Below are 22753 nucleotides of genomic sequence, written 5' to 3' on the forward strand. Positions count from 1 at the left end.
CGCAATGAAAATATGGAACATTTCTATTATCCCAAAAAGTTCCCTTGTGCTCCTTGTAATCAATTCTCCCTTCCTTATTCCCAGCTCCTAGCAACCACACTTCTCTGCTTTCTGTTACTATAGCTTTGCCTTTTCTAGAGTGTCATATAAATGGAATTATGTCATACATTGTAATCTTGTGTCTCTCTCTTAACATAATGATTCCACGTTGTTGCATGTATCAGTGCCTCATCCTTTTTTATTGCAGAGTAGTGTTCTGTATATAGATATATCACAAAATGTTTACCAATTCACTGGTTGATAGGCATTTGGGTTGTTTCCAATCTGGGGTTATTATGAATATACTTTCTATGATCATTTGCAGAGAGATGTTTTTATTTCTATTTGGTAAATACTTACCAATGGGATTACTGAGTTTTTAGTTAGTACATGTTTAACTGTTGAAGAAACTGCAAACTATTTTCCAAAACGTTTGTATCATTTTACTTTTCCTGCAGCAGTTGCATGACAGTTTCAGGTGTAGCACATCTCTGACTTCATATGGTTAACCTTTTCTAAACGTTTAATATCTTAACCCTGTATCCTGGCTAATTATCATGCTTCTAATCTGTTTTCCTAAAGACTACTGGTGTTAAGGACATTTTTATTGCTAATTTGCCATTCAAATACATTCTTTGCTCAAGTGTCTATACAAATTTCTTGTCCATTTTTTACACTGCATTTTTTGTCTTCTTATTGACTTGTCAAAGTACTTTATATATTTTAGATACAAATCCTTTATCAGATACATGTTTTGCAAATATTTTCTCCCAGTCTAGCTTTCTTTACACTTTCTCAACAGTATTTTTTAGAAGAGCAAGAGCTTTTCATTTGATAAAGTAAATAACAATGTTTTTATTTTGTGATTCATGATTTTTGTGTTCTATCTGAAAAATCTTTGCCTGATTTAAGGTCACACAGATTTCTTCTATTTTTTTTTTTTTTTTTTTTTTTTTGTCTAGAAGTTTGGTAGTTTTTGCTTTTATAAATATAAAAGGTCTAAGATGTATTTCAAGTTAATTCTTGTACATGTTATAGGGGCCAAGTTTCATTTTAATTTTCTTTTTTTTTTTGAGCTTTTATATTTGAGTTTATTCTTCATTTAACTTTTAAAACACTACTATAGTTGAATATTAAAACAAAAACACTAGCAAGTAGTGAGCTATGATTATAGTCCTTCACTCATCCACTACTGCATATAAAATGCCAGCAGCAGTGTTATTCATTGGCCCCATTAAGAGGTCTGACACTGAACACCACCCCTGGGATGACGTTCATCATCCTCATATGCTTCCCCATTGTAATGGCGCCATCTTTCCTGATTGGGATCAAAGTCCACCAGTTCTACCTGGTCCATTTCATCAGTCTCTTCTACTTCCTTCCTTTCAGGTAGGAGTTTTTCCAGCAAAGAAAGTTTATCAGGAGAGAGAAAGCCATTCTCGGGGAAGTATACCTTAAATTCGATGATTAGGTGACCCTTCTTATATGGTCTACGATAAATTGGCATGCCTTCATTTAGCACACACTTGATATCCCCATGCTTGGCAGTCTGACCTGGATGAGAGGTGATGATGATGGTTCGGTTGTCAAAAGTAGATATTGGCTTTTGAAAGCCACACAGGGCTTCAACCAGCTGTATATCCATACACATGAAAAGATATTCTCCTCATCGAGTAAAAACTGCATGGTCCTTCTGATCTAAAACAATGATAATATCTCCTGGTTCCAGTCCTGGTTCTTGGTCTCCCTCACCATGGAATGTTATCTTCTGGCCATCTTTCATGCCTTTGTCAATATGCACTTCTAGAATCTTCTCTCGAACTATCTTCCTTCCGTTGCAGCTTTTACATCTATTTTTAGGACTGATCCCTTCCCCATCGCCCTGGCACTCCATGCACACAGATTGAATTTGCTGAACCATTCCAGGTCCTATCTGATGAATTCTTATTTGCATTCCAGTACTTCGGCAATTGGGACAACATTCGACTGCTCCTTTCTTACCACCTCGGCCTTCACATTTATCGCAAATCAATTCTTTTGCAGAGCTAGTTCTCTTGTTGTGCCATTATATAAATCTTCTAAGGTTACTGAGAGCTGATGTACATTTTTACCTCTCTGTTCTCTCTGCATCCTGCCTCCTCCTCCAAAAAACATATCAAAGATGTCCATGGGCGAGCCAAAACCACCACCAACTCCACCTTCTTTAATTGCCTGTTCTCCTCCTTTGTCATATAATTCCCTTTTCTTTGCATCAGAGAGCACTTCATAAGCTTGAGAAATCTGTTTAAACTTCTCTTCTTCATTTGGATTCTTATCAGGGTGGTACTTCAAGGCCAGTTTCCTGTAAGCCTTTTTCAATTCCTCCTGGGTGGCACTGGGTTTGACCCCCAAAACATCATAGTAAGTGGTTTCTTTCACCATTTTCTACAGCCGGTGAGAGGGCCGAGGCCGGTGTGGGGGAGCAGGAAGGAGCGCGTTGCTGGGGGCAGCTTGGGCAGCTGCCGCTCCTCCACGTCTCACGGAGCATTCTGGAAAGTTCCCTCATTTTAATTTTCTTACGGCTATTCAATTGCTTCAGCATCATTTCTTTAAAAACGATTGTGACTTTTTATTGAGATGGCTACCCTCAATTTTCTGATTCTCTACCTTTTATTTGTTTTAATTGTGTACATTGAGCAACACACTTTTTAACTGCCCAGTGACCTCTAAGTGATGCTTTGTCTATTCATCATCTCCTTAGTCTTCCATAGGTCAGTTTCCTTTGGCAGACAATTGTTATGAAATTGTACTCACCTGTTTCTGACAGGTAAGTACCACCACACTGGTCTCAATTTGTCTAAGGGCTCTATGCTCCCCACTGCTATTAGTGAGCCCCATTCTGGAATGACAACTCTACTGTCAGACCTTGTCTATGAAGGACAATTACCACTGAGCTCAATGGCTGGGATCCTTTCACCAGCATAATACATCTCACTTTGGTGTATGGAGGGCTTTTTTGGCCATTTTATGTAACGCAGTTTCCTGGTGGGTTTTCAGCTTTATGTAACATATCTATTCTAAAATAACCCTACTCCAAACCACTAATCATTTCTTTTTTCTACTCCATTTAGTGAGGCCATCATTCTCCAAGCTTCCAAGAGCTAAACTAATAACATGTTAGCACCATTTCCTAGAATCCTTGCCAGAGCTTTAAATCCTGTATCATGAGTACTCTCATATTGATAAGCTCTCCTCCAACTTTTTGTTCTACTCCCACCTCCTTTCCACCACTTTGATCCAACATCCTCAGGATCTACACCCAGGCAACTCTCCTGGCTCCTGGACTAATCAATACATGTCGATTGAGTTCCTACAGATGTTGCCTTCCTTAGCAAGCCCAGTACTTTCCTGGCTGGACTGGACTGTGACCTAATCATAATTATAATCTAGTAGCCTACAGTGGAGGGAGGAATAGATCCTGAGGCAGATACAAATCTTTTCAGACAGAGATCTCTGCCTCAGCTATAAGCAATGGGATGGTTCTAAGCTTAATAGAACAGGGTAGGCCACTTTTGCAGACCCAGAGAGCTCAAGGGGACCTCCATTTTCAAGATTCTCAAGTGTGTCAACATTGTAATAGACTTTGGTGCAGAAGTCTACTACAGAATACTCTCAATGACAATCCCTCAAGGGGAGTGAGGATTGGACAGAGAAAGAATTGGAACCTCAAGAGCCTTAGCAAATACTGTAGGAGTGCTCTGAGCTGGGATAGCCCTTGAGAGATGTACTAGACTCAGGCTAGGGTTCTGGACACTGTGTCCCCCTCACTGACCAGTTATTGAATGCAGGCTGCCCCTATTTGGGGTGTAACTTAAAGTGAGGCCTCTGCATTAATTTGCTGGGACTGTTACAACACAATACCCGAATAGATGGCTTGAACAGGACAAATTTATTTTCCCATATTCTGGAAACTAGAAGTCTAATATCAAAGGGCTGGTAGGGTTGCTTTCTCCTGAGGCCCCTCTCCTTGGCTTCTATATGGTTGCCCTCCTGTTGTCTCTACACAGCACCCTCAGGATCCAGGCCCACACAACTCTTCTGTCCTCTGTGTATGCACACCTGTGCTGTCTCTCTCTATATTCTAATCTCTGTTGATAAAAACACCAGTCAGAGTGCATTAGAGCCCACCCTCATGGCCTGATTTTAACTTCACTACCTCTTATTACAGCCCTATCTCTAAATACAATCACATTCTGAGGTTATGGGAGGGGGGGTAAGGTTTCAATATTTAAATTTGAGGAGACACAATTCAGTCCATAACAAGTTCCTTTCAGCCAAGGGCAACTTCTGGAGACAGATTTAGCTCTGAGCTATCATCAGTTAACACTGCTGGCACCTGGAGGAATTAGTGTCTTCATCTTTAAGGGAAGATCTGGGAGGAGCACCACAGCATCCACTACAGTGATGATATTAATATCTCTAATAAGAATATAAAACAAAACTAGCTAACACCCTTTGGGCATTATATTGTGCCAGGCCCAGGACTGTTTCTTCACATGTCTTATCCTATTTAATCCTAACCTTAAAAAAAATGCTCTCTCTTCCCTGAAATTGCCATAGTACAAATAAGCACCTCAAAATCTCTAGAAAACAGCACTCTATATAGCAAGTCTCCCTTTTTAATATCCTACTGCATATCACTTGCCCCTTCCTGAACTATATTCAAGAAACAGATGTTGAATTTAACTCACCATTTTGCTAGAGAGGGGATACCTCTATGTTAGGATTTGCATTCCTCTACAATATATAGACAGAACCAGTGACTCCATTTCAGTAATTCTGGTGGCCAGAGAAGCAGTATTTACCTGAGTGAGTTCCCATGAAATAGAGTTGAAAAACAATGACAGATAATGCTGGGGAAATGTGCTTTGCATAGTTCAGGGGTTATTAAGCCATGCTAGGAGGAGTATTTTTCAATTAATTAATGTGGCAGGGTCATATCAGTCCCATCTAGACTCTAACATATATTATAGAGGTCCTAAGAACTCCTTCTGGCAGCCTTTGGTCCAGTTCTATATTCCATAGTGGTTACCTACTCATTCTTCAGATTTTCACTGAACACCTACTATGTGTGAGACACTGGTTGGCTTTGAGATACAAAGTAGTAGACAAAATATTCACAGGCTCTGTCCTCATGCAGTTTACAGTCGTTTAACCACCAAGCAGGACCCATACAGGTTTCTCGTTGGTCTCAAGGTTTCAACTAAAGTCAAAATAGAGATTATAAAGTCAAACCTAAAATATTACCTAATTAGAAATTCAACAGATTCTCATGTTATTATCTGTTCTAATATACCATGTTCGAAGAACCTAGAAGGTCTTACTGGTCGATCTCTACCACCATCCATTTCAGAACATGACTAGGCATCTACACCATATAGATGACCATTTTTTTCTAGAGGGTGTTAAGACTTATGGATGGTGGCTAATTTGACAAGCTACATCTAGATGGTTTAAACTCAATCAACACACTAGCGGAAATGATCATGTCTGGCAATCTAGGTGTTGCAAGCAACAAGCTAAAACAGAAGGTGGTGGAGGAATAGAAGTATTCTGAGATATTTTCAGAAACCACAGACCACAGTCAATAACAATGAGAGCAATAATAGCAAAAAAAAAAAAAAAAAGGTCATAATCATTAATTGAGCCGTGTACTAAACAAACATAAAATACTTCATTACTTTATCTAATTAATACAGTAACTATGAGTGAAGTAGGTGTCATTTTCTCATCTTTATAAGTAAGGAGAGGTAAGGCATAGAAATATTAAATTATCTTCCTGATTCATGAAGTAGAAGTGGCATATTGTGCATTTAAACACAAACTCAGGGATCCCTGGGTGGCGCAGCGGTTTGGCGCCTGCCTTTGGCCCGGGGCGCGATCCTGGAGACCCGGGATCGAATCCCACGTCGGGCTCCCGGTGCATGGAGCCTGCTTCTCCCTCTGCCTATGTCTCTGCCTCTCTCTCTTTCTCTCTCTGTGACTATCATAAATAAATAAAAATTAAAAAAAAAAATAAAAAAAAAATAAACACAAACTCATCTGCCTCTTAAAAGCTAGGTTCTTTTCCACAGTATCATAATCACTCCCCAAATTATAGTGTTCTTCCCTATGAAATAATCTTTCAATATTACTACCAATTCTTGGTTATTTCCAAGGGAAAACAAATGAATTTGGAAAGTTAGGGTAAGTTATATAGAATGTTTAACATTTCTTTATAGCATTTCCAGATCAGAATTGATTTCAGACAGCAATACCTTTTTTCTAGCCAATGTTACTTTGTGACTAACTCCTAGTATATGAAGATAATGTGGTAGCTATCTTACAAACCAATGGTACAATTTCATTATAAAATGCACTTTATCATGCATAAATAGAGTAGTATCACCCGGAGTGTTAAAATAAGCTAACTGCTATAACAAACAATTCCAAATCTCAGTGGTTTAATATAGTACAAGTTTATTTCTTACTCATGCAAATTTTTACAAGGATATTCCTTGATGGACATCTCTCCTAAGCACCTATTCCCCAGGTGATGACTCAAGTGTGCAGTCTACTTTAACTTTGTGAAGGTGCCACAAAAGGCAATGTGGACAAGGCACATAGAATGCTTAACTACCTTAGTCTGGTGGCCTAAGAAATTGTCACATAAGTACAGTAAAATTCAAAGGAGCTAGGAAATGGAGTTCCCTAGGTTGCTAAGCTGTAGCTTAGTCCAAACTCTACAGTGTTCTACATTGTAGAAGGAGGTCCCATGCCTTTGGGTGGTCAGGTAGCTCTTTCTCCCACAGCTGGTGTCAGCTAGTTCGGGCTTGTGAAAAGCTCATAAAAAGCAAGATTTCTCAAATAGTTTCTTTACTGGATACTACTGCTATATCTAGTTGTGATACAAATCAATATGTTGTTCATGCATTTGACAGGATGAATTAATCAACCTATAGTGGGTTGAATGGTGTCCCCTCCCCCAATAAAGAAGGTGTGTCTACTTGGAACCTGTGAATGTGGCCTTACTTGAAAAGGGTCTTTACAGATACAATTGAGTTAATAATCTTGAGATGAGATCATCCTGGATTAACTGAGTGGACCCTAACTCCAATGACACCTGTTATTATAAGACGTAGATGAAAAGAAAAGAAGGCCATGTGAAAATGAAGGTAGAAATTGGAGTAATGCCACTATAAGCCAAAGAATGCCTGGAGCTACTAGAAACTAGAAGAGGCAAGAAAAAAATAAAAAAGAAGAAAAGAAAGAAAAAAAAAAGAAAAGAAAAGAAAGAAAAGAAAAGAAAAAGAAAAGAAAAGAAAGAAAAGAAAAGAAAAGAAAAAAGAAAAGAAAAGAAAAGAAAAGAAAAGAAAAGAAAAGAAAAGAAAAGAAAAGAAAAGAAAAGAAAAGAAGAAAAGAATCATCTCCTAAAGCCTTCAGAAAAAAACATGGCCTTGTGGACATCTTAATTTTGGACTTCTGGCCTAGGGAATAAATTTCTGTTAAGCTTCCAAGTTTGTGGCCATTTGTTAAGGTAACTCCAAAATATTAATACACAGCCTAAAGACATGTGTAATGAACCAAAACTGTATCCCCTTAAATTCATATGTTGAGGCCTTAACTGAATAGGATTAGTAACCTTCTAAGAAGAAAAAGAGATACCAGGGATACAGGTGCTCAGAGAAAATGCCATAGGAGGAAACAGCAGGAAGACACCAACTGCAAGACAAGGAGAAGGACCTTAGGAGAGACCAAACCTACTAATATTTTGATCTAGACTTTCAGCCTCCAGAACTGTAAGAAATAAATGTCTGTTACTTAAGCTACCCAGACTGTGGTATTTTATTATAGTAGCCCTAGTAGGTTAACAAAAGGTATGACAGAGAGACTTTCTACAGGTAAGACTTCCAATGAAAGAGCCAGAAGGCCCAGGGTGTTAGCATTTGGTTGAGTACTTCTAATTTAATAAGCAAACAGATACAGCCATAAGCCAAAAGCATGTGTGGTGTAGGCTTCTCACTTATGACAAATGCTTAGCATAGTGCCTTCTGCAGGGTAAACATTATTTCCTCAATCGTAACACAAACTGTTAATTTTTCATTTCTGATACAGGATATATACAATCAATAAAAATTTTCCTTAAAACCTATCTTTAAATATGGTTTTTCTTACAATTGATGCCATCTTAGAATGAAGGAAATAAAGCATATACAAGCAGGATATTAAGCGCTTTGCATGCTGCATCTCATTTTAATACCCCCAACTAACACCCCAAGGTACTGTCAGTGGAGTGCTGGCAATGGCTTGCACCAGCTCAGGAGTAACTGATTGTGCCGACCTTGGCCAACTCCAGCGGGCGACCTGAAACCAACCACAGTGAGAGTATTTACACCACGGAAATTGGCTATTACCAACATACCACTGGACTGGGCACTATTATTATTCCTACCATATCCATGAGGAAAGAGAGAGGCTCGGTAACTTGTTGTGGCTAGTACAAAGTAGCAGATCTCAGATTTTAGCTGGGGTTTAGCCTGTTCTCACAGCACAGGTTCTCAATGCTTGCCCTAGGCTGTCACCCACTTGAATGGTATTTAACAGAAAGCCATATCTGCAGTGGTAATTCTAGAACTTCTTAAGTCCCATAATAGCAGTTGGGTCTCCTTTGTCCAATTACTTCAATTTTGCAGATTATATTGGTCCCCTACCATCTGGCACACATGACAAAAAGTAAAGCCATTACTACATAAAAAGGGAATGAATTTGCCAAATTACACTGCATCTGATTGTCACAGCATTAACACCAATTCATAAGACGTTATTGAGATACTTCATAATAGTACCAGAGGTTCACCACTACTAAAACTTGATAACTTAACCCAAGAACCTTGATTAAGGTTATATAATACATACAATACATAATCCTCTGTAATGTCCCCTTTAACTGAGATATTTCTCATCATGTTCCTACACAATTTAGATTATGGTTGTTATTCAGGAATGTGTAAACTAAGAACTGGGGAGGGAACTATCTACCCTTTTTCTGGTGGTGGGGACAGGATGTAATCTAATTTTATTTCTACTTCTAAAGATCAGCAAGTTTACAACTGTAAGCAAGGCAGGAATTTAGCCTCACTTAAGAGGCCTACAACTACTGATTTTGACTAAGAACTAAGAAAAAAAGCTGCTTTGAGGAGATTTAAGAATTTTTTTAAGAGATTTAAAAAAAAAAAAACAAGACCAGAAAATAGACTGAATGTATTTTTCTTGCAGCTCACAAATATTCACAATTTCACGAGTATTTACAAAGAAAGGAAAAGAAAAAAAAGACTCATTTTCCCAGTTCCCAGCCACTCATTCACTTTCATGAATGTAAGAAAAAGCAGTTGACTCTTTAAAAACAAGAGAAAGAAAGAAAAGGCAAAATCTGAGACACTGTGAGTGTCCCCTCATGAAAACTCCTCAGATTCTAGATTGTTTTCTAATCTCTGGTGGTAGAGCAGAGGCAAAACACTGTACTTATACACCTTTTCCTTTTTTTTTTTTTTTTTTAATAATAATTTAAGCACACTAGTAAGTGGGATAAATGGGGGAAATACTGCTTGTCACCATACAGAGAACTAAAACTAATGCTAGAAACAGGACAGAGCGCTGAGGGTCATCAGCACTTCTGGCCAATTACCCATCTTTTCCTCACTCCACATTCTTAAAGGTTTCTTGAAATGAAAACAAAGGAATCCAACCAAAACCAACATTTTGATGAGTAAAGTGTAAATGAATGAGAAACAGATGGGCTTGGTTTTCCCAGGGGTCTATAAATGAAGGGCAAGGTGCTTGGGGGCAAAATGCATGTGGGGTTTCTCTGGCAAATCTTTTACACTGTTAACAAGCCCAAAATGCAGCCAAAGTTCTCAAACTGGCCTATCCACATATTGGCATGACTCAATGAAAAGGATCTTGGTGCCAAAGGAGCAGCCTTTGGAGACCCCCAGGACATTGTTCAGCACCTCACAAATCATATTTTATAGGTGCCAAAGGCAGCTGCAAATCTCACATGTGCAGCCAGAAGTTTTCATTCAAGAACCCAGCAATTTTGGCTTTGATCAGAAACCACAGATTGGTGTAAACATTTCTCTTGCCACGTTTTATGATATTTACGCTTTGCATGGATCCTCTTGGTTCCATTGATAACAAAGTGTTCGGCAGGCATCTGCTCAGGAGTCTTCCCCACCTCAGCCTTCAGGTGGAGAAACAGCTTAAGGGCAGGGAGAATGATGTAGCAAAGGTCAGCCCTAAATCAGAGGGAGTGAGTTCTTTGTGCATCCAGGCCAAACCTCTCTCTCTCTCTTTGGGATTAGAGTGTCTCCCCGCTGTCTTCAAATCATGTATATATCAAGTTACAGCTCAGAAAGAATGCATTTTTAGTTTTTCAATGGGGAGGGGGAGGAGTGTAGGCCCCAAACCACAGATTATTTGAAAACCATCCAAGCTGACTTTGAGATTTTTGAAAATAATTTATTTGGCAATTCCAAGAGCCAGATTGGCCATTTGGCCAAGGTAACATGCCCTTCAGTGCAAAGACTACAATTAATGGGCCACATCATTCTCTGCTCTCAAGCAACAGAAGCGGCCAGCTGCTGGAGAACGCTGTGCGGTCTTCCAGTGTAAACGCCACTGATATCATCACCATCAGAAGGTCATAAAACTGATTGATTATAAACACAGCTCTCATTTGTTTACAGCTTACATTTTTGGGTTCGGAGTAATTAGCACATTAGCCATCTCTCAGGGTGAGGGCTCGCAGGTGCTGGAAGAGAGAGGCTTCCAAGCAAGGAAAGGATCACAAAGCCTTCCACAGGGCAATCACTGGCCTTTACGAGAACCAGACTGGGAAATGCTGATTCTGCTGCGTGAGGGGTAGTGGCTAACACCCATGTGGGGTCACGTGTGTAGGAGGACATTCAACTCCCGCAGTAATTTCTTCCAACACAAGGTAAGGTTGGAAAAATCCAAGACATGTCAGCAATGTGCAGGAGATGTCCTCTGTGAGGAGCCTGCAGCTGCTGAAGCCTTTTAAGATTCCTTTTCTTTCTCTCAGGCCAACAAAGGCAGATAAAGATCACCCTTGCTAGTGGTGACTGGTACTTAGTTTCTTTTCCTTATAGTTAAAATAAACTCTTTAGTCTTATAAAGATGTTGCTTCTCAGACATCCGCCTAAGGAAAGCAGCTGGCTCAGCTGTCTTCCCTGGATGTGATTCTCATCCCCAATCCTGCCCTTTCCAGTCTTTCTCTCAGCCTTCCCATCAGGGCAGGTTTTATTTGAACAGCTGGATCTATCAAATTGGTGCAAATTGTCTAATTAGTGACTCAGGCCGCTTGGGTAAGTGAGTTTTCCATATCAGCTTCTGCAGGAACTCCAGAGAGCCTCAGAAGCATCCTGATTAAAGGGGTATCCTTCTTAAAAGACACATGCACATGCTCACAATTTGGATTGTTAGACTGATCAGAGGACCAGCCTTTAAAAAAAAAAAACTGTTTTATCCAGTGTGAAATCTTTCATCCAGTATGTGATTCTTTCCGCATCTTATGTGATGAACCATTAATGGGTCAAAGGCTCTGGAGCTGGTTATGGAATATTAAAGATTGCTCATCATGGACCACACTCATAGCAATTTGAATTCTATTCTCCATTCATAATATTATTTGAATAATTAACAATCATATTACAGTTTTCAAAGTTCCTTCACTTAGATGATCTCCTTTGATCTTCACAGCAATGACAGGAGGTTAGGCAACATCATGGCATCTGCATTTCATAGATTAGGAACCAGGCTCAGGAAGATTAACTGACCTAACCCAGATCACAAAAGCTACTAAGTGGTAAATCTTTTCGTTTGAAATTTATTTTCCTTGCCTCGTATCACACTATTTGTGGGAGTTTTAATATGAGGATATTCCTCTGAAGCCATTAGTTTTGTCTGTTTTCCAAACTTTAGCCACTAGAATAGAAGGGTTGGCAGCTAGTTTCTCTGTGGTGCACGGAAGTAGCTGCAAATAATAATCAAGTGATTCTTAGCTATTTCAACTATCTGTAAATATCCAGTGAAAACACTAATGCCTCACTTGCCTCACTGAATTAAGGCCCAACATATTTTGCACTTCAATGTTTCCATTACATATTGCTTTTCCCTTGATTTTTAAAAGATCTATTCTACACTTTCTTGACATTTCATTGACATTAGTTGCTACAGCAATTGCTTGGAAGTTTGTTCTAAAATTTTGATATTCATGAAACTTCAAGGGCAAATAAATGACAGATTAATTAATCAGTAATCCAGATATGTTTGTTCTCTTCTCATAAGAAAACACTAAGAATTAAAGAATATGATTTGGGATGATTTCTCCTATTGGGATTATTTCCATACCAAGCAAATGAAGTAAAGATGGGTTTTGATTAATTCAATCATTCATCTTATTCTTATTGAGCTTCTATCACATGATGAGCACTGTGCTAGGTTCTAGGGATGTTAGAGATTCTAGCCTAATAGGGAACCTTCCTTGGGGGACCCTCATTTACCTGCCAAGTCTGGGTTAGAAGCCCCTTTGCTTCCATAATTCCAAGTACTTCCTCACATTATCACACTGAATAATAACCGCCAATTAACCTGATATTAGTTACCTTTCTATCTATCTTGCTCTTGCTTATGTCCCTGGTCCCTAGCCCCCTGACTGACATCTAGTAGGGTCAATAAATATTTGAATGAATAAATGGAAACTTATTTCATGCTAGGGTAAAAACCCAAGTCAGAAAAGAAAACCGTACTCTAGTATATTGCTTACTAGGATGCCTTTAGAAGTGCCCCCTTGTGAAAACTGATTTTCAGTGTTTGTCAGGACACACAGAAGAGACTTTGTACTTGGGCAAAGTAGGTACCATTACAACTCATTGACTCTGCCTTTTCTTTTAATATTTCTCCACCCCATTTATCCCTCTCTTCTCCTTAGGATCTCTCTACTTCTTCAGCCATTACTGTCTTTAGCTACCTTTCACCTACTGCCTAATATCCAAGATAGTAACTTTATCTTCTGGCCTTCACATGCCATCATTCATTACCTTTTTAATTTCTTTTCACATTTCATTTTAACTTTAGGAAAGTTCATTCTCAACAACAACTGCTAGCAAAGTTCCATTCTTTATCTAAAAATGTCTGCCAGAAAGATAATAGATGATCCCATTATATAATACTAGGCAGAACTCAAAGAAATCCATCTTTGCTATTAAGTTATTTGATAAAAACACAATGTAAATACTTCAGTTAGCAAGTCCTATGGTTTTAGAACATGAAGTGTGGCTTGAGTTTGGTACAGATAGGTACAAGGAGAACCCCTGCTCCAGGTCTGAGCTTTGCTCTGCAGACAAGATCAGTTTTGTCTAGAGGTGATAAGACCAAGGAAGGTCAGCTCATTCTATTCAAAACCACAGGGATCAAATGCCAATTACTTCCTTTATAATGAGAATTACAAATTCTCAATAGACTGAATTCTCAATTTTTCTAATTAGTTCATTTCATTTGTTTTTGTCTGTATGCAGACACACCTGAGAAGCTAAATCATCTGCTTGCTTGTTTAGCACAGAATTAGAGCAAGAGAAATCAACTGGACACAAGAAGTATATATCCCTTTCTCTTGAAAATTTTGGAGCACAGTGCTGGGTAGAATTGGTAAAAGAAAAAAGTCTGTTAACCCTTTGGCTAATGTTCCCTTCTTTTCCTTTAAAATTGAGCTCCTCCAAGAATAGCTAACACATCTTTTGCCTACTTGTATTCTTCTCATTCACTCTTTAGCCAGATGGCATGAGCTTCTGTCTATGGTGCTCTATTAAAAACACTTTAAAAAATAGTCCTAGTAATCTATTGATAGCAAAATCCAACAGGCCTTTCCTAGTTCCATAGTTTCCTTAAGATTTTTTCATATAATTCACTTGTTCATTCATTATTAATTCAAAATGCAATGAGCATGTTTGCCCAAGTGGTTTATAATCCTTTTTTGTTTTGTTTTTGTCTTGTCTACTTCAGCAAGTTCCAGGTCTGTTTTATTCACCATTGTATCTTCAGCTCCTACCACAGCACCAGACACATAACACACTCAATAAAATTGAGTGAGTGAGAAAATGAAAAAATTAACATATAAGATTTTTACTTCTGGCAATGATACCGCAAGAAGCTCCACAGAATCATTCCCCTGTGAAAATGGTGAAAATTATAATTAGGAAAAAAAAAACACCTAAAATCTCTGGAAACGGTCCATGGTCCTAAGGGCATAGAGCAAATAAAGAAATATTTATTCAAAAATATCTAAATCCCGGGGCGCCTGGGTGGCTCAGCGGTTGAGCGTCTGCCTTTGGCTCAGGGTGTGATCCTGGAGTCCCAGGATCGAGTCCCACATCAGGATCCTTGTATGGAGCCTGTTTCTCCCTCTGCTTGTGTCTCTGCCTCTCTCTCTGTCATGAATAAATAAATAAAATCTTAAAAAAAAAAATATCTAAATCCCAATAAGAACTGCAAGAATCTGTGGGATCTGAATGAAAAACTACATCCTCTCTCCAACTCCAGCATTGAGATAGAAATTCCACTCCAGACTGGTATGGCCAGTAATACAGAAAACCCTCTCCTCTGAGTTTCTAGTTAGAGAAATATCTTCCCAATAAGGGCAGAATGCTAGCAGTTTTCATCCTACCTCAGCTACCTGTTGCTTGCTGAGGCTAAGTTCTAGGAGAACACACCCAATTGGGGGTGGAAGGGGAGGCCTCTCACCTTCTACTCAGCCTCCATGAATAGGATAAAACCCTTACCTTGAACATGGTGCCACTGTGAACTGGGACCCTAAATGCCCTTGCTGCAGTCTGTGGGTCAAGGATTCCATGACAAGAGAGGCAAACCAAGAACATCTAGGGCTGCTACCCCATCCACTGAGTGCTCAACTCCAAAGTAAGGATGTCATTTAGAAGTGTGCCATTCGGGGATCCCTGGGTGGCTCAGCAGTTTGGCACCTGCCTTTGGCCCAGGGTGTGATCCTGGAGTCCCGGGATCAAGTCCCATGTTGGGCTTCCGGCATAGAGCCTGCTTCTCCCTCCTCCTGTGTCTCTGCCTCTCTATCATAAATAAATAAATAAATAAACAAACAAACAAATAAATAAATAAGTAAATAAATCTTTAAAAAAAAAAAAGAAGAAGAAGAAGTGTGCCTTGTCCTCACCTCGAGCAAAGCCATGGCTCCGAAATTTTGCCAAGGAGAAGTAGTCTACAAAATCCAAACAGGCCTTTCAACAGATAGTTCCAAATCTCTCCCCAAGGAATTGACTTCATTCCCAATAGAAAGTGGTGAAGTTCAACCCTAAGGGTACTCCCCAAAACAGAATCTGTGGTAAAAGGAAACTGGAAGGGGATTGATAGGCTCATTAGAGATAAATGCTAAACTATAAACTGACTAATTTGCTGAAAAGAACTGGGAAGCACAACTGGAGTCAGAACAAATCTCTAATACTAACTTCTACAACACCTTCAAAAGAGCCAGAATTTGATTAGGTTACTTTAATAAAGCAATTTACACACCAGTATTGTTGAAAACAATATAGCAATCAGCCGGCAACTAGTGGCACTTAATAGCTAATTGTAATCAGAAAAAGAGACCATCTAAGAGAGCCCTGCAAAACCACTTTCATCTCAGGGTGACTGTGGGCACACCTAAGGCTGTGTGACGTCAAACTGTAGGGAGGAAATAGATTTCACTAAAGTAATACAGATAGTCACTAAACAAATAAACAAGCAAATAACAAAAACAAGCCCCAAAGTGCGGGACCAATACTTAGAGTTGCTACACTCTATTATCTAAAATGTCCAGTTTCCATTAAAAAAAAAAACTATGGGATGGATGCCTGGGTGGCTCAGTAGTTGAGCATCTGCCTTTGGTTCAGAGCATGATCCCAGGGTCCTGGGATCAAGTCCCACATCAGGCTCCCCACAGGGAACCTGCTTCTCCCTCTGCTTATGTCTCTGCCTCTCTCTCTCTCTCTCTCTCTCTGTGTGTGTGTGTGTGTTTCTCATGAATAAATAAAATCTTAAAAAAAAAAAAAAACAACTATGGGACACACAAAGAAATAAGAAAGTATGCTCTTTACACCAGAAAATAAGAGGGAAACAAACTACCTGTGAGAGTGACCAGATCTTGGATTTAATGAACAATTACTTCAAAGTAAACATTATAAATATGTTCATAGGACTGAAGAAAATCATGATTATGGAAGTAAAAGGAAGGCATGATGACAGTGATACATCAAATAGAGAATATCAATAGAGACAGAGCTTATGGGGGGATGAATATTTGCAATTGAAAAGTATAATAACTGAAATGTAAAAATACACTAGAGGAGCTACATAGTAGATCTGAACTGGCAGGAAAAAAAATGAGCAAACTTGAGATAATAGACAAAGATTATGTGATCTGAGGAACAAAGAGAAAAAAGAATAAAAACAAATGAAAAGTGCCTCAGAGATAAGAGAGATAGCATTAAGAATATCATTATATACATATGTGAGTACCAGAAGGAAAGGAGAAATAGAAAGGGCAGAAAACATATTTGAAGAAATAATGGCCAAAAAGTTCCCAAATTTATTGAAAAACATTCACTTACACATCTAGGAAGCTTGGTAACTTCAAGTAAGATAAATACAAACAGATTCACAAATAGACACACTGTAGTAAAAATGCTGAAAACTAAGAACACCAAAATTTGTATGGCACTACAAAAGACCCCAAATAGTCAAAGCAATCTTGAGAAAGAGCAAAGATGGAGTTATATCAATACCGGATTTCAAGATAAACTACAAAGCTGTATCAATCAAAACAGTATTGGTACTGGCATAAAAACAAATAGGTCAATGGAACAGAAGAAAGAATCCAGAAATAAACCCATGCTTATATAGTCAATTAAGCTATGACAAAGGAGTAAAAAATATACAACGAGGAAAAGAGTCTCTTCAGTAAATGGTGCTGAGAAAACATGTAGACAGCTACATGCAAAATAATGGAATAATTTCTCACATCATATACCAAAATAAACTCAAAATGGATTAAAGACCTAAATGTGAGACCTGAAAACATAAAACTAGAAAAAAATATAGGCAGCCATCTCTTGGACATTAGCCTTAGCAACATTTATCTAGATATGTCTCTTCAGGCAAGGGAAACAAAAGCAAAAATAAACTATTGGGGGCATAGTAAAGGAAACCATCAACAAAACAAAAGGCAACGTACCAAATGGGAGAAGATATTTGTAAAATCTTTAAAAAGTCATAAAATTATGTAAAGTAAGAGTTTTAACACTGTATTGTTGAGTTTGTAATATTTACAGAATATGTATAACAATTATATATATAACAAAAATAACATATATAACAAAAAGGAGAAGACAATATAGCTCTATATAAATGTTTCTATATCTCACTGCAACTAAGTAAGCTTAAATCTGAAGTTGATTCTTTTTTGTTGTTTTGTGGGGTTTTTTTTGAAGTTGATTCTGATAAGCATACATATATATGCTATATATAAATATAAATATATCTATATTGCACTAGAGCAACTCTAAGGAAATAACTCAAAAAATAGTGAAAAATCATGCAAGAATTAAAATGCTACATTAGAAAATATTCATTTCATGCAAAACAAAGCAGTATAGGAGAAACAAAGAAAAAGATATGAGACATATAGAGAACAAAGAGTAAAATGGCAGACAAAATCCAGCTATATCAATAAACACATTAAATGTGAATAGTATAGGGGCACCTGGGTGGCTCAGTTGGTTAATTGTCTGCCTTTGGTTCAGGTCATGATTCCAAGGTCCTGGGATTGAGCCCTGAATCAGATTCCCTGCTCTGCAGGGAGCCTGCTTCTCCCTCTCCCTCTGCCTGCCACTCCCCCTGCTTGTGCTCTCTGTCAAATAAATACAATTTGAAGTAAAATAAAATAAAAAATAAATTTGAATAGTATAACAACCCAAGCAAAAGGCTAGATTAAAAAATACTGGATTAAAAAAAAACAGGATCCAATTATATTATTTTATAGGAGACACATGTTATATTCAAAGATACAAATAAACTGAATGTAGAAGTATGGAAAATGAAAATGAAATGAAATGCAAAGAGCAACTGCAAATCTGGGGTGGCTACACTAATAGGCCAAATAGATTCTAAAACAGAAAACATTACTAGAGATAGAGACATTTTGTATAAAGAAGATAAATTCATCAGGAAGATATAACTATAAACGTATATAACCCTAAAAACAGCACCAAAATACATAAAGCAAAGATCATGAAGGGAGAAATAGACAATTCAATAACACTAGTTGGATATGTCAATACTTCAATAATGGATAGAACAAATGCAGAAGGTCAACAAAGAAATAGAAGATTTGAACAACACTAAAAATCAACTGTCACTGGTGAATTCTACAAAATATTTAAAGAATTAATTCCTTAAAATTAATTTAAAATCAATTCTTCAAAAAGTATTCCAAAAAATGCAAAAGGAGATAATACTTTTTCACTCACTCTGTGAAACCAGTATTACCTAGGAACCAAAACGAGACATAAATTTCATAGAAAACTACAAACCAGTATCTTTTATGAACATGGATACAAAAATCCTAAACAAAACACTAACAAACTGAATCCAGTACCACATAAAAAGAATTATAAAGGATGATCAATTAGGATTTTTTCCCAGAATGCAAGGTTGGTTTAGCATCTGAAAATCAATTAATATATCATATTGATAGGATACAAAACAAAAGCCACAGGATCATCTCAAAAGATGAAGTAAAAGTATCTCACAAAATCCAAAACCGTTTCACAATAAATATATTCAACAAACTAGGAATAGAAGGAAACTTTCTCACCTTGATAAAGGGCCTGCACAAAAACCCACACATCATACCTAATGGTAAAAACTGGATGCTTTCTAAGTTCAGGAACAAGTCAAAGATGTCCACTCCCACTGCTTCCATACAGCATTATAGTGGAGGTTTGAACAAGGTTATTAGGCAAGAAAAAGAAATAAAAATCATCTAGACTGGAAAGGAAAATGTAAAACTATCTCTATTAGCAGATAATGTGAACTTGTATACAGAAAATCCTAAGGAATCCACTAAAAATTTAGAATAATAAATGTCTTCAGCAAGGTCATAAATACAAGATCAATATACAAAAATCCATTGTATTTCTATACACTAATAATGAATAATCCAAAAATTAAATTAAGAATATAATTTCATTTACAATAGCATCAAAAAATATTTAGGAATAGATTTTTTTAAAGTGCAAAACTGAATACTCTAAAAATTAGAAATGACTAGTAAGAAAAATCTTTTTGTTCTTGTTGTTTTGTTTTTTTTTTAGATTTTATTTATTTATGAGAGACAGAGAGAGAGGCAGAGACATAGGCAGAGGGAGAAGTGGGCTCCCCGTATGCAGGACTCCATCCGAGGACTCCGGGACCATACTCTGAGCCAAAGGCAGATGCTCAATCACTGAGCCACCCAGGCATCCCAAAAGAAATCATTATTAAAGAAGATATAAATAAATGGAAATATCCCATGTTCATGAATCAGAAGATTTAATATTGTTATCATGCCAATACTCCTCAAATTAATCTATACATTTAACAAAATCTCTATCAGTATCCTTGCTGACTTTTATTTCCTTGCTGACTTTTTTATAGGAATTCTTAAACTGTTCCTAAAATTCATATGGAATTGCAAGGGACTCATAATAACCAAAATACTCTTAAAGAATACAGTTGGAGGACTCATACAAATGTTTATAGCAGCATTATTTATAATATCCCCAAAATGAAAACAGCTCATATTTCCATCAACTGATGAATGGATGAACAAATGTGGTATATCCATATAATGGAATATTATTCCATCATAAAAAGGAATGTAGTACTTATACATGTTACAACATAGCTGAACCTTGAAAACATTAACTGAAAGAAGTCAGTCACAAAAGACCATATATTATATGATTCCAATTAGAAAATGTCAAGAATAGGCAAAAGACAGAAAGTAGACTTGTGGTTGCTTAGGGCTGGGTGCAATGGGTGATATGGATTTGACAGCTAAAGGGAACAGGGTTGTTTCAGTGTCGTGCGTTTTTTTGAGATAATGATAACCTTTTAAAATTGATTGTGGTGATGGCTGGGTGCATATCTGTAAGTATATTATAAACTATTAGATTCTATGCCTTAAATTAAATACAGGGTTTCTGAATAATATCTCAATAAAGCTGTTAAAAAAATAATTAATATGTATGTTATCTTAGGAAAAGAGAAAGATTTTAAAATATTTTATATTACCTTTTGTTTTTTTAGAAGGGCTATCCTCTGAATCCTTATGAAAATTTTGAAGTCAGAAATTAAAATGAAGCATAACAAATTTAAATATGGTTGTATCTTTTTGTTCTAAATATGTTTTCCTCTTCTATCTTGATCATAACAAAGATCCTCTTCAAGAAGTTCTCTCTAGAAGACCCTGGGCCACATGTCTTCATAATGCTTATTGCTACCATAAGATAACCTTATTTATTAATTTGTTTATTGTCTCTTGCCCTACATGAAAAAAATTCCACGTTCACTATTGATTTTAACTCCAGAAATCTAGAACTACACAACTCAAGTGTGGTTCATAAATGTCGCCAGTCTGTGTGTGATGCTACCAATCAGTCCTCAATGAGCTAAGTAGAGAAACTCTAATAAAAATTACTAATTTTGTTTTTTTAATTAATTAATTAATTTTTTGAATCTAATTATAAAAACTAATTTTATTTTGTATATCCTTGACTTAATTTTCTATAAATTCATTTTTATAGGATTTTTTTCAAGTATTAGGTTGTGATAGATTGAAAATTTTTAAAAACAGAACTGATCCTTCACCACAGATGGTCTGAGAAACATTGCTTTAGGTGACCATCAAAATATTTTGCTCCCCTTCCCTAATGAAATGGTAATACTCAGAAGTGTCCACAAAGCCAAAGTGGCTAGGTGGATCAGTTGGTTAAGTGTCTGACTCTTGGTTTTGGCTCAAGTCATGATCTCAGGATCTTGAGATCAAGACCCATGTCCAACTCCATGCTGGGTATGGAGTCTGCTTAAGATTCTCTCCCTCTTCCTCTGCACCCCCCACCATGCATGTGCTCTTTCTCTCTAAAACAAAACAAAACAAAATAAGCATAAGTGTCTACAAAGCCAGGGATTATATTTTCCAGTCCCTTTGCATGGGGATATGGGAGGGCACTTGTCCTCAGAAAGAGAATGTGAGAAATGATGTGTTAAAATATGTAGTAGTTAAAATTAATGGTTAAGGCTTCATCTTCCCCATCACCTCTTTTCCTATTGCTATCCAAATGCAGAGTACTCTTGCAGACTAGAAAAGAGTGGGCCACAAGACAGAAGGAGCCACTTTCCCAAGGACCACAGAGAAAGGCACCAGATGAAGAGCACCTGCATAGACTATAATGCTTCTGAGAAATAGGTTTTTATTACATTAAGTGTAGGTGCTCAAATAAGTGACTTATTTGCTACAATGTCTAGGGTTACCATAACTAATATGGTCCCCAAGACATGTTTGTTGAAGGAATGAATGAATGCCCCAATAGCAAGGTATCTATTGCTATTAGAGCAGTGCTACTACAGCTGACAAACTATTGTTTGTCAGTTCATGAGGACTTAACCACCTTGTGCCAGGATAGAAACCAAGAAACTTTTATGGGGGAATAAAGGTAGTAAACTAGGCCATGTGCTCATTATTACTGCTACTGGGAACAATTAATTTATGTACCAACAAGGGCCCATAGACCATATTTAGAAAGCACTGTACTAGAGGACATTTCCCAACTATTGAAAGAACCTAAACTCATATTTAACACCAAACAAACAGTATTTGTAAAATCCATTCAACCTAATCTCCTAGTTTGGATTCACTTCTAAATTTTTAATTATCTGATAAAGTATAATTGTTAATTATATATTTAAAATAGAAACATAAGTATTTGCACATTTATACTTGACCCATTCATCTATCCACTTATCAATCCATTATCTATCTATCTATCTACCTATTTACACAAACTGAAAGTGGTCTGACGAGAAGTATGGCTCCAAGAGCTAATATAAGCTAGATAATAATCAGCTGCATTACTTGAATAACACACACATTCCTACAACATGCAAACATATGCACAGTGCTTCAGAAGGTACAAAATCTTTTTTAAATATACTTTTCACATTTGTTATTCAATCCTCGTTATAATCCTACAGGATAGGCAAAATTACTATTACTCTTGTGTTACAAATAAAAAAATTTGAGGCTACCTAGGCAAAATGGAATTAAGAGATAATACAGGTCATTATTGACAAGTTCATCTCAATAACGGATATTTTTTAAAAAGGAAAAACTTCGGGCTCCCAGAGAGCCTGCTTCTCCCTTTGCCTGCCACTCCCGTTGCTTGTTTTTTCTCTCTCTGTCAATTTATAAATAAAATCATTTAAAATAAATAAATTTTAAAAATTTTTAAAAGGAAAACCTTAAGGGCCTCAACTATTCACTTAATTCATCTTCACCTTCAATCTTTGAACA

General features: G+C 37.2%; 1 protein-coding gene and 1 pseudogene across 46 annotated transcripts in view; both read right to left on the minus strand.

The window, feature by feature from the left end:
- Positions 1-22753, minus strand: part of BMP4 (bone morphogenetic protein 4) — a 348264-nt gene that overhangs the window by 95939 nt on the left and 229572 nt on the right. For 5 of the 46 annotated variants that reach the window (XR_007412340.1, XR_004818025.2, XR_004818022.2 and 2 more), the window contains one exon: positions 8283-8421. The exons of the other annotated variants lie outside the window; for them this stretch is intronic. The gene's annotated coding sequence lies outside the window, so the exon portion shown is untranslated. Of the gene's footprint in view, positions 1-8282; positions 8422-22753 lie in introns of those variants that run through there. 46 annotated transcript variants of the gene reach the window in all.
- On the minus strand, positions 1081-2518 carry LOC112657552 (dnaJ homolog subfamily A member 1-like; annotated as a pseudogene).

Source organism: Canis lupus, chromosome 8 (assembly GCF_003254725.2).
Source record: "Canis lupus dingo isolate Sandy chromosome 8, ASM325472v2, whole genome shotgun sequence".
Classification (NCBI taxonomy): Eukaryota; Metazoa; Chordata; class Mammalia; order Carnivora; family Canidae; genus Canis; species Canis lupus.